The sequence below is a fragment of the Balaenoptera acutorostrata genome, chromosome 15 (genome assembly GCF_949987535.1).
Source record: "Balaenoptera acutorostrata chromosome 15, mBalAcu1.1, whole genome shotgun sequence".
NCBI classification, from domain to species: domain Eukaryota; kingdom Metazoa; phylum Chordata; class Mammalia; order Artiodactyla; family Balaenopteridae; genus Balaenoptera; species Balaenoptera acutorostrata.
In genome coordinates this window covers 24,769,190-24,778,493 of record NC_080078.1, presented here as the reverse complement: position 1 = coordinate 24,778,493, position 9,304 = coordinate 24,769,190, and the positions used below count along the sequence as shown (strand labels likewise).

Here is a 9,304-nt window from a genome sequence, read left to right as displayed (position 1 = left end):
GTTCGATGTTGTTTTCCCACAGGAAAGAAAACGTGATTTAATTCTAGAAATTTACAAGCCAGGATGAAACAAAAACGCAATGTGGAAAACCAAACAAGACCAGCCATCCAAGACTACATGGTCACGACCCAGGGCAACCCAAACCAGCAGCAGGTGTGTCCAGTCCGGGCAGGATCTGGGTCTGTTTCCAGCGCCTGCCCCTAGTCTTGACTGAACCTCGTCAGCTGGCCCTCCCCAGGGCTGGCCTGGGGTCCACTCTGAACCTCAGAACTTGAGGCTGAAGGCAAGGCCTGCAGCTGAGGCCCCCTGGTTTGTGGAGGCCGACGCCCAGCCAGCTGTAACCCAGGCCTTCCTCAGGGGGCTGCAGGCAGGTGCCACCCTTCACTCTTTGCTGCTCGCTCTTGATGGGCCACGTCGGGAACACTGGGGGGCCGATGGGGCTGGGGGATCTCATGGAAATACTCGTGTACGAGGCTGTCTTCTGAGTTGAGACCCTCCACCCTGGGAAGCAGGTCACAGGTGGAAGCCCAGGTCTGAGAAAGGTGCTTGTTACAGGGGTGCTTGGTGAAGGTCATCTTCTTGACTGCGGGGAGGTCTTTGTAACCAGGCTAGATTTTCTCACGGGGGGTCCACAGGTTCTCAAACACTATGTTGAGCTAATTGATTTCCACCTTCCCAGGGAATAGTGGCTTCTGAGTCAGCAGCCCCCCCAAAGATGCAGCCTACAGACCACGTGTCCACTGGTGTCCTATTCCTCGGCACCAAGCAATCTCTCTGAGGTGCAGCACCACGGGGTCGCTGACCAGGTGTGACCTTCAGTAAGGGTGTGGCCAGACTCGCACCTGAGGATGCCCGCCCGGCTCAGCAGCAGTTTGGACTTCTGTGCTGGATCCAGTTTGTCCTGCAGATGCTTCGCCAGTGTAGCAGCTGGAGGGAGCATCAGGGTCTTCACCTCCCCGAGGAAAGGCTGCTTCATGGTCTCCATCAGGCTCTTGAGGTCATGGTCTACACAGCTCATCACGGTGTAGATCTGTCCACGTTGCTGCCCATGACCGTTCCTCCGACAGGTGATAATGCTGGGGTGCTGGGCCTTGAGGATGAGGCTGACCTTCCCCAGCAGCGTAATCAGAAGCCCTCCTTCTTCTCCACTTGCAGCCCCTTCAGAGCCGCAATCCGTCTGTTTTCTTGTCCTGTGCTCTGTGCACCGCCCCGTCAGTGCCTCCTTCCATCCTGGCCAGGCCCTGGTTTCTTCCGACGGCCCTGCAGGCACGTGGGTGCTGGGCGGCTCCTGTCTGAGCTCAGTGGGCGCCTAGGTTGGGAGTCGCGGGAGGTCTCCTCGGGTCCCGGTGCTGCTCTGCGGGGAGCCCTCACCCACCGCACGCCTCCCTCCCCTTCTTCACTTTCCCCAGCCCTCGGTCAGACTGTGACTCCGGAACAACTACAATATGGTTTTCTTTCCCTCCCTCTTCATCTCCACTCATTTCGGGTCCAGACGGGTCCTTGGAGTTGCCCCCCGCCCCCTCCACCCCCCACGGCTCCCCCCCACCCCCGCGCACTCTCCTCTCCCCCCCCCCCAACCCCACGCCCAGCTCCTCTTCCTCCTCAGAACCTGAGCTGGATTCCACGGGCAAGGACTCAGCTCAGCCGGTTCTCCTTTCAACGTCGCCGATCCCGTGTAAGGCAGACAGCAGGTCTCTCTCCCCCACTTTCTCCTCTTCTACGGGCTTCGCGCGGGGCCCCAGCTCACGCGGCTGTGTCCAGTGGCTGTGCCTTCACTTAACGTCACATCCGCTCTCAGGTCCAGGGGCGGATGTGCAGCCTCGCGCTCCCTGCGCTCCGGCTCCTCCTGCTGCCTCATCTTGCTTCCTCTCTAACTGCTCCGGGTGGCCCCGCCTCTCCTGGAATGTTCTCTTGCCATCTCCCTCCTCCTTTGTCTTTCTCATTCCAGCAGGCTTTATCCTGTCCTCCTCAGTTTTCTTTCACTCCAGCAAGCTTCCCGCCTTCTGCTGAATGACTACGATGCCCGCATTTCTCTTTTCCTCTTTCCTGTGATGAGCCTTTTCTTCCTGAAACATTTTCTAGGGTGGTTTGATAGCCAAAGAATCATCGTCCTCTCCTCTATCTTCCACGGAATCCTCTCTTGTGTAGGGCAAGACCCTCTTCGCTATGTCCCTGAGGTGGTGCCTCAACTTCCCTTCCTCAAAGGAATCACACTTCGCATCTGGGTCATCAGAATTTTTTTAAGGGTTTTATCTCTGCTTTCTCCCCTTGTTCCTTCCATAGTTCCTTTGCCTGAAGACATTCATCTAAAGTTTTCACTTTCCAGGAGTTCTTTGCATCACCCATTTGAGTTAAAACACCCTATGCTGCCATCACTGGTCTCAGAACCTGAGACCAGAACCTGGTCACTTCCTGTGTTAGCACAGACTGATTTTTTTAAACCAACCTAAGTTATTTATTTAAGCCATCTCCTACCATCAACAAAAGGAGGGAAAATCAGTATGCTGGTAGGAAGGGAAGGAGACATGGAGGGGAGAAGCTGGAGGAGATGGAGGATGGAGAGATGGGAGGGGGGAGTTGGAGGAGCCAGGGGAAGACCCAGAAGTAGCATCGGGCCCCAGCTCTGCCATCTCTGTGACTATAGGTGAGACACTTCTCTCTGTGTCTACTTTTCCATTTGCATGTCTGCCTCATAATTGCACAAGGTTGTAGTAAGGCCAACCAGCATGATAGATGGGAGAGAACACTGGAAAAGTTCAAAGGCCTGATACAGAGGTGGAAAGGGCCATGTTCTAGCTTCCTTGTGGAGACCTCGCCACTGGATCCTCCACACACCGCAAGCCCAAGTGGGTATGTTTGTGGTTATCCTGTGTGTGCCTCCTCTCACATCCCCGCCTACAAATAGATAATTTCAGAGGAAGCAGCTGAAATCCACCCATCACCAAGCAACTCATATGCTATGATTTCCCCCCAGCCTACTGCCATTCCTGTGCTACGAGAATAGCCTTGGCCAGACCAGAGGGATGTACAAAGCATTTGTCACTGAGGTCCGCTGGATTCTATTAGCAATTTTCTCCTTTGTTAGCAATTTCACATTGCATATTAGCATTCATTTTCATATCTTATTAGTATTCATCACAAAAGGCTAATCCCATTAGCACTTTTTACGTTGTGTTAGAGAAAACAAATAATCGCTTTGTACCAATGCGTCACTGCAACAAGAATGGCCTTGTTCATCTGCTGCTTTTCTACTTACTCCAGATCTGCCCCACCTCTCTCAGCAGAATTACCTACTAATAGAGAACACTCATGGATTTAGACTCTATGAGCCATGTGAGCTATTCCAGAGCTGGGATTTGCCCTTCCAAAAATTCCCATTCATTTAATATTTATTGAGCTTATACCTGTACCAGGTATTGCGTTAAATGCTGGAGATGGAGTGGCTAGTAAGACTCTATGAAAAAAAGACAAATAAATATTTTCCTCAGGTTACAGTAATATATAAACAAATTGCAAGGGAATGTTTAAGCAAACTTTTTTAAAGCACTTTGTACCTGGTTGAACCTATAAGAAATAATCCTGCATTTTTATTATATTTCATAGTTCAAGATTGTCCTTATTCCTGATTTGTTTCTGAACAAGTAAGGTGTTCTGAGCATTTTGAGGTTTGCAAATGTGGAAATTTAGAGAATGAACACAAAATTTAAATAGCTTTTACTTCTTTAAAACAATGAGTCTACTTTCTTATATTTTCAGATTTTCTCAAAGTAAAATTGACCACTCCTCACTTATTAGGTTCAGATACTGAAATTATTGCAATTTCTGGTAAATGCCTCATTTACCAAAGGAATGGCTATTAGAAACTTTATGTGGGTATGTCACCTGCAGGTCCCCATGGTTATGCAGATGAAATGTAAAGATGGGGGAAAGAGACTTTGTCAACTGTAAAGCTTGCTACAAATGTGTAGAGCTGTGAGTACAAATCAAGTTGATGCCTTGTGCCAGGGAAAAACACGATGAAGACCAAGAGTTCTTAAATATTCTCGTGCAGAAGAAATCTTCAGCTGTCTGGTGAAGCCTATGAACCCCATCTCAGAAAAATTAGGTTTTTAGATGTATAAAGTGAAGTACATAGTGATTCAAAAGAAACATTATAGTGAACTACAGTCACCACAATATTGTTTAAAATTATGATAAATCAATATATGAGGTTCTTTTTAAAAAAAATTAATGGAAAACTTAATCCAGTTGAATGACTAGCTGCTCCAGTAATGACTGGTACTCTTGAAGAGCTTAGTTAAAGAAATCACTCATTACTTAAACACAGATCAAGGTAAAGAGAGGCCTGGTCCATAGAGGTGATGATGATGAGGATGAGGAGGATGATGATGATGACGACAATAACTCTATGACCTTTTGGACCCCAGTTCTTCACCCCTTTCTGTATCCACACACTTGCCATAAAACTTTGCAATTCATCCTACGAAAGGGAGGGTGTATTTCCTACTCTGACTTTGGGCTCAACCATGCAACTTGCTTTGGTCAATGGGATATTAGCAGACATGACACAGGAGGGATTTGAAATGTGCTTGCGTGGTTGGGCAGACCCTCTATAACTCTACCATCACCATGAGAAGAGCTTTCCCTGGGTATTTGCCTCCCCTTCAGCCTGGGCACCAGAATAAACACATGAGGATCAGAGCCACCCTATCCTGAAGTGAAATAGATCCTTATTATTGTATGCCATTGAGATTTCGTAGATGTTTGTTATGCAGCAATAGCTGACTAATACATGGTGGTGAGGGCAATGATAATAATAAACATATTTACTTCTATTTATAGAGCGTATGAGGGCCCTGGGTAGCGACATCCAAGTTCCTTCAAATCCAGGCTCTGCAACTTACTATGTGATTAGGGCATTCCACCTCTCTTAATCTCGGTGTCCTCATCTGTAACATAAGAATCATACTTATCTTACAGTGTAGTTATGAAGAATAAATGGGGTGATGCCTATTAGGTGCCTGGTACAGAGTAAGCACTCAACAAAATAAGAAGAAGGGGAGGAAAGGAAGAAGGAAGGAAGGAGAGGGAAGGAGGAAGGAAAGAAAGGAAGGAATGGATGAAGCGAGGGAAGGAGGGGAGAGAGGAAGGAAGGAAAGTTCATGAAAACAGAAAGTTCACCTGGAAATGTGGGCAAAGATTCACAGGTCACACTTCACCTGCCTCGGAATTCTTTCCACCCAGCCTGGACTCTGAAAAGCATGCTGTGCCATCCTCCCTGGGCCTCCCAAGGCAGACAGCATTTCCAGGAGTACCATGCTTGGTGTTTAATGCTCTCACAGGCTTCCTTTTAAACGGGTTGCCACAGGAATAGAGCTCCTGTACTGGCAAAAGACTGGCAGAAGGAATGAGGAGGGGGGGAAAAATCCACCCTCATGTATTCTCACTAGGAAATTATCCCTAGCCTTTGATATATTAAAATTGAAGAGCCAGTAAATGCCGGTTGTCATGGCAACATCTTGCATGCTGCCCCACGCTTGGTGGTGTAAGTTCACTTTCCTTTGGGTGTTGCGGCCTAATTAACTGTTATGTTTGTCAGTGTGGAGGAAAAGCCCACACTTGGGGGGTTTGGTGGTGATTGCAGTCCCTGTGGACTAAGTTAATTTTCATAGGCTACAAAGAGAGAAATGGCTGAGCCCCAGTCATATTTATAGTCTCAGGAAAGTTTCCAGTGTTTAAGTAAGAGTCAGAGAAAATATTCGCATACACCCCAACTTCTCTCTTTGGCAATTTCAATTTCTCTAGCAATAGCAAAACTTATTTGGGATGGAGAGGGGATAATCGGCAGCAGTTAAGCCACACCAAGGATCAGTCCTTTGTTCCTGGCTCCAGCTGACTTTGCACCCCTGCCCCACTACCACCCCACCAGGCACACGTACACTCATGTGCCTGGCCTCACTGGAATGTCTAGCTTTGCACCCATGCAGTTGGTACCACGCACTAACAGCGCGCAAGCAAAGCTAGCAGGGACATGTGAAAGCCACTTAATGTATATCTCTATCTCCACACCCAACTATGTCTCAGTTATGCCGGCCAACTTGGTGGATCCAGCCAATTCCCTAGAGATCTCCAGGAAAGAATTCCATGTTGCCACAAGCCTGAACGTCAGAAAGCTGTCTTGTCGCAATTTAAACCAATTTGTTTTCAATTTGGATTCTTAGATGAGCTGGAGATGACCTGTTATAATACGAATTGCTCAACTCATCTCTTTCTTGATTTTCTTTTTCTGCTTCCTGCCATGTGTTTTTATAAATTTATTTATTTATTTATTTTATTTTTGGCTGTGTTGGGTCCTTGTTGCTGCACGCGGGCTTTCTTTTAGTTGTGGCGAGTGGGGGCTACTCTTCATTGTGGTGCGTGGGCTTCTCATTGTGGTGGCTTCTCTTGTTGCAGAGCATGGGCTCTAGGCGTGCGGGCTTCAGTAGTTATGGCACACAGGCTCAGTAGTTGTGGCGCGTGGGCTTAGTTGCTCTGCGGCATGTGGGATCTTCCAAGACAAGGGCTCGAACCCGTGACCCCTGCACTGGCAAGCGGATTCTTAACCATTGCACCACCAGGGAAGCCCTGCCATGTGTTTTGAATAACTGGAGACTCCCTCCTCTTCAGGAAAGAGGAAAACAAATTTTGCACTGCTAAGAATGTGAGTCCCAGTCTTAGGAGAAATAAGCTCTTCCTGAGGGGTCGGGGGTGGGGAGCGATTGGTAATATAGCATATGCTTTGAGGGCTAAAGAACATAGAAGACATGGGTGGAAGTTGAAGTGAATCTGGGAAGAGGGGAAAAGTAGAAGAAACCCTGGATTGGGGCCCTAGATGCGTTGAATCTAATCCCCAAAATCTGTTTTAGGAGGTGTAGTGGGCATTCTTTCTGACCACTCTGCTCCTTTGCATATCCTTTTTTGTTGGGAGATTTCTCCACTTTATGGTATAAGCTTAAAACTTTCTTTCCCGGCAACTTTTGTAGCAACGATACAGGCGTGTGGCATAGACTCCTCCAATCAGCCATACCTGTGCAAGACTTTGAAGGGGAAGCTGGTTGTCCCCAAGGATCCACTCTGGGGAGAGGAGCAGCAGGAATGCTCAGCTTCCAGAGGCCAGAAAGGCAGAGATTCTTGCAATAGCATCCCTTGCCCGGTGCCAACCGTTGGACCAGGGTATGTGGGTCAGGGTAAGCCCCCTGGTCATTGCCCTTGCACAAGGCTGTGGTGCCATTTCAGCGATGCTTCTGAATCTATGGCCTCTAAGCCAGGTTCTTCGGAGAGTCCTTGAGTGTGCGTGACAAATATTCTTTAATGAAATCTTTGTGCGTGCGTGTGCATGCGCGTGTGCGTGTGCATGCACGTGCGCGCATGCGTATGTATGTGTTCAACATAGCTGATTGGGGCTTAGAAGTAGAATGAGGCTGGTTCAAGGAATTCTTTGAAACAGGTCCCAGTTCTTATCCAGGAGACTGCACTTGGGATTATCTGATGTCATAACCAACAGAGCCACTGTGATCTCAAACTAATAGGTAAGTTGGATTTGGTAAAGACTCAGTTTTTGGAGATAAGAAATTTCTGGCATTCAAGGAACTGGAGTTTGGTCCTGTGCTGGGTTCAATCATATACTCTGTTCTAGACCTGAAGACTTGGCTGACTGGGCCTGAGCCTTTCCCAGGCTCTTGGCACAAGAGTCTGGATCTGTCAGCTCCAGGGCAGATCTTGTAGAGGTGGTGGATGTGGGAGGACGGAGCTCACTCAGATGTGGATGCTTTGCCAGCACTCTGTCGCTCATGAGTTACACCTGTGTAGACATCTTCCAGCTTCAGAGGGCTGCTCATGTGCACAGACATCACATGGGCAGAGATGGAGCACATCCTTTTTTGCTTTCCTCCAACTGAGATCAAAGATGCAGAGATAACTTGGTACAATGGAAAAGAGATGTTGGGTGTTCTTAAAGAATCAGTAACATTGGGCAAGGTGATGGCCCATGGTGGCAATAGGCTCAGTGGTGACCTGCCAAGGAAAGAGGTAATGAAGTCCTTGTCTCTTTAAACTACCTAGTGATTTTCGTTGCTGTCAGCTAAGAAGCCTAACTGACCAGAAGGGCTTGGCTGCCTGTGTTTGTAAATAAAGTTTTATTGGAACACGTGCTCATTTCTTTACATTTTGTCTGTAACTACTTTTACACTGCAGTGGCAGAGTTGAGTAGCTGCAACACAGACTGGCCCACAAAGCCTCAAATATGTACTCTCTGGCTCTTTACAGAAAAAGTTGGCTGACCCTTGGTCTAGGGCATTGCTACTCAAAGTGTGGTCTGGGAAATAGCAGTATCTGGGAGCATATTAGAAATGCAAATGGCCAGGACCCACCGCAGACCTGCTGGATCAGAACCTCCAGGTATGGGGCCTATGAATTTGTGTTCTAACAAGCTCTCATGCACACTTACATTTAAGAAGTGCTGTTCTAGAAAGCTCATCCTCCATATTGCACAGAAATCTGTCAACTCATATATACACTACCAAATGTAAATTAGATACCTAGTGGGAAGCAGCTGCATAGCACAGGGAGATCAGCTCGGTGCTTTGTGACCACCTAGAGGGGTGGGATAGGGAGGGTGGGAGGGAGGGGCAACAGGGAGGGGATATGGGGATATATGTATACATATAACTGATTCACTTTGTTATACAGCAGAAACTAACACAAATTGTAAAGCAATTATACTCTAATGAAGATGTTAAAAAAAAAAAAATAGGGTAGAGGGAACAAGTTGAAAACAAGAGCAAGAAGAGGTATTTTCATCCAAGTATATTGCTAATCATATTAAAAGCAAGCAATCTAAACAATCCAATCAAAATAAGAAGATTTTCAATCTGGATACTGAAAGCTAAGGAACATTGGATTGATTTGGTAGCAGGATGAGGAGAAAGATGACCCTGTGTTGTAGGACTAGAAACCTGGATGAAAAGGTCCATGGGAAGAACAAGAAGAGAACTCACAGATTGACCAGCAAAGCTGCAACACCCAAATGTTCTCTATGTCCAGGACTCTGGGTGACCTCAGTGTCCATGGAGCCCGAAGGAAAGACACAGAAAGTGCAGAAAAATCTCAGGAAAGAGCCTGGATTTGCAGCCACAGGAGAAAATTCTGAGACTGGAATCCAACAACTTCACAACAGGAACTTACCTGCTCCCCAGAGAAAAAGGGCCACACAGCACAGGAGGCTGAGGCTCATGGGAAAAGCAGGGCAGGTGGCTTTTTCTCTAAG

General features: G+C 47.5%; 1 pseudogene; it reads right to left on the bottom strand.

The window, feature by feature from the left end:
* Positions 1-220: 220 nt before the first annotated feature.
* On the bottom strand, positions 221-1,858 carry LOC103015800 (cyclin-dependent kinase 11B-like; annotated as a pseudogene).
* Positions 1,859-9,304: the final 7,446 nt, after the last annotated feature.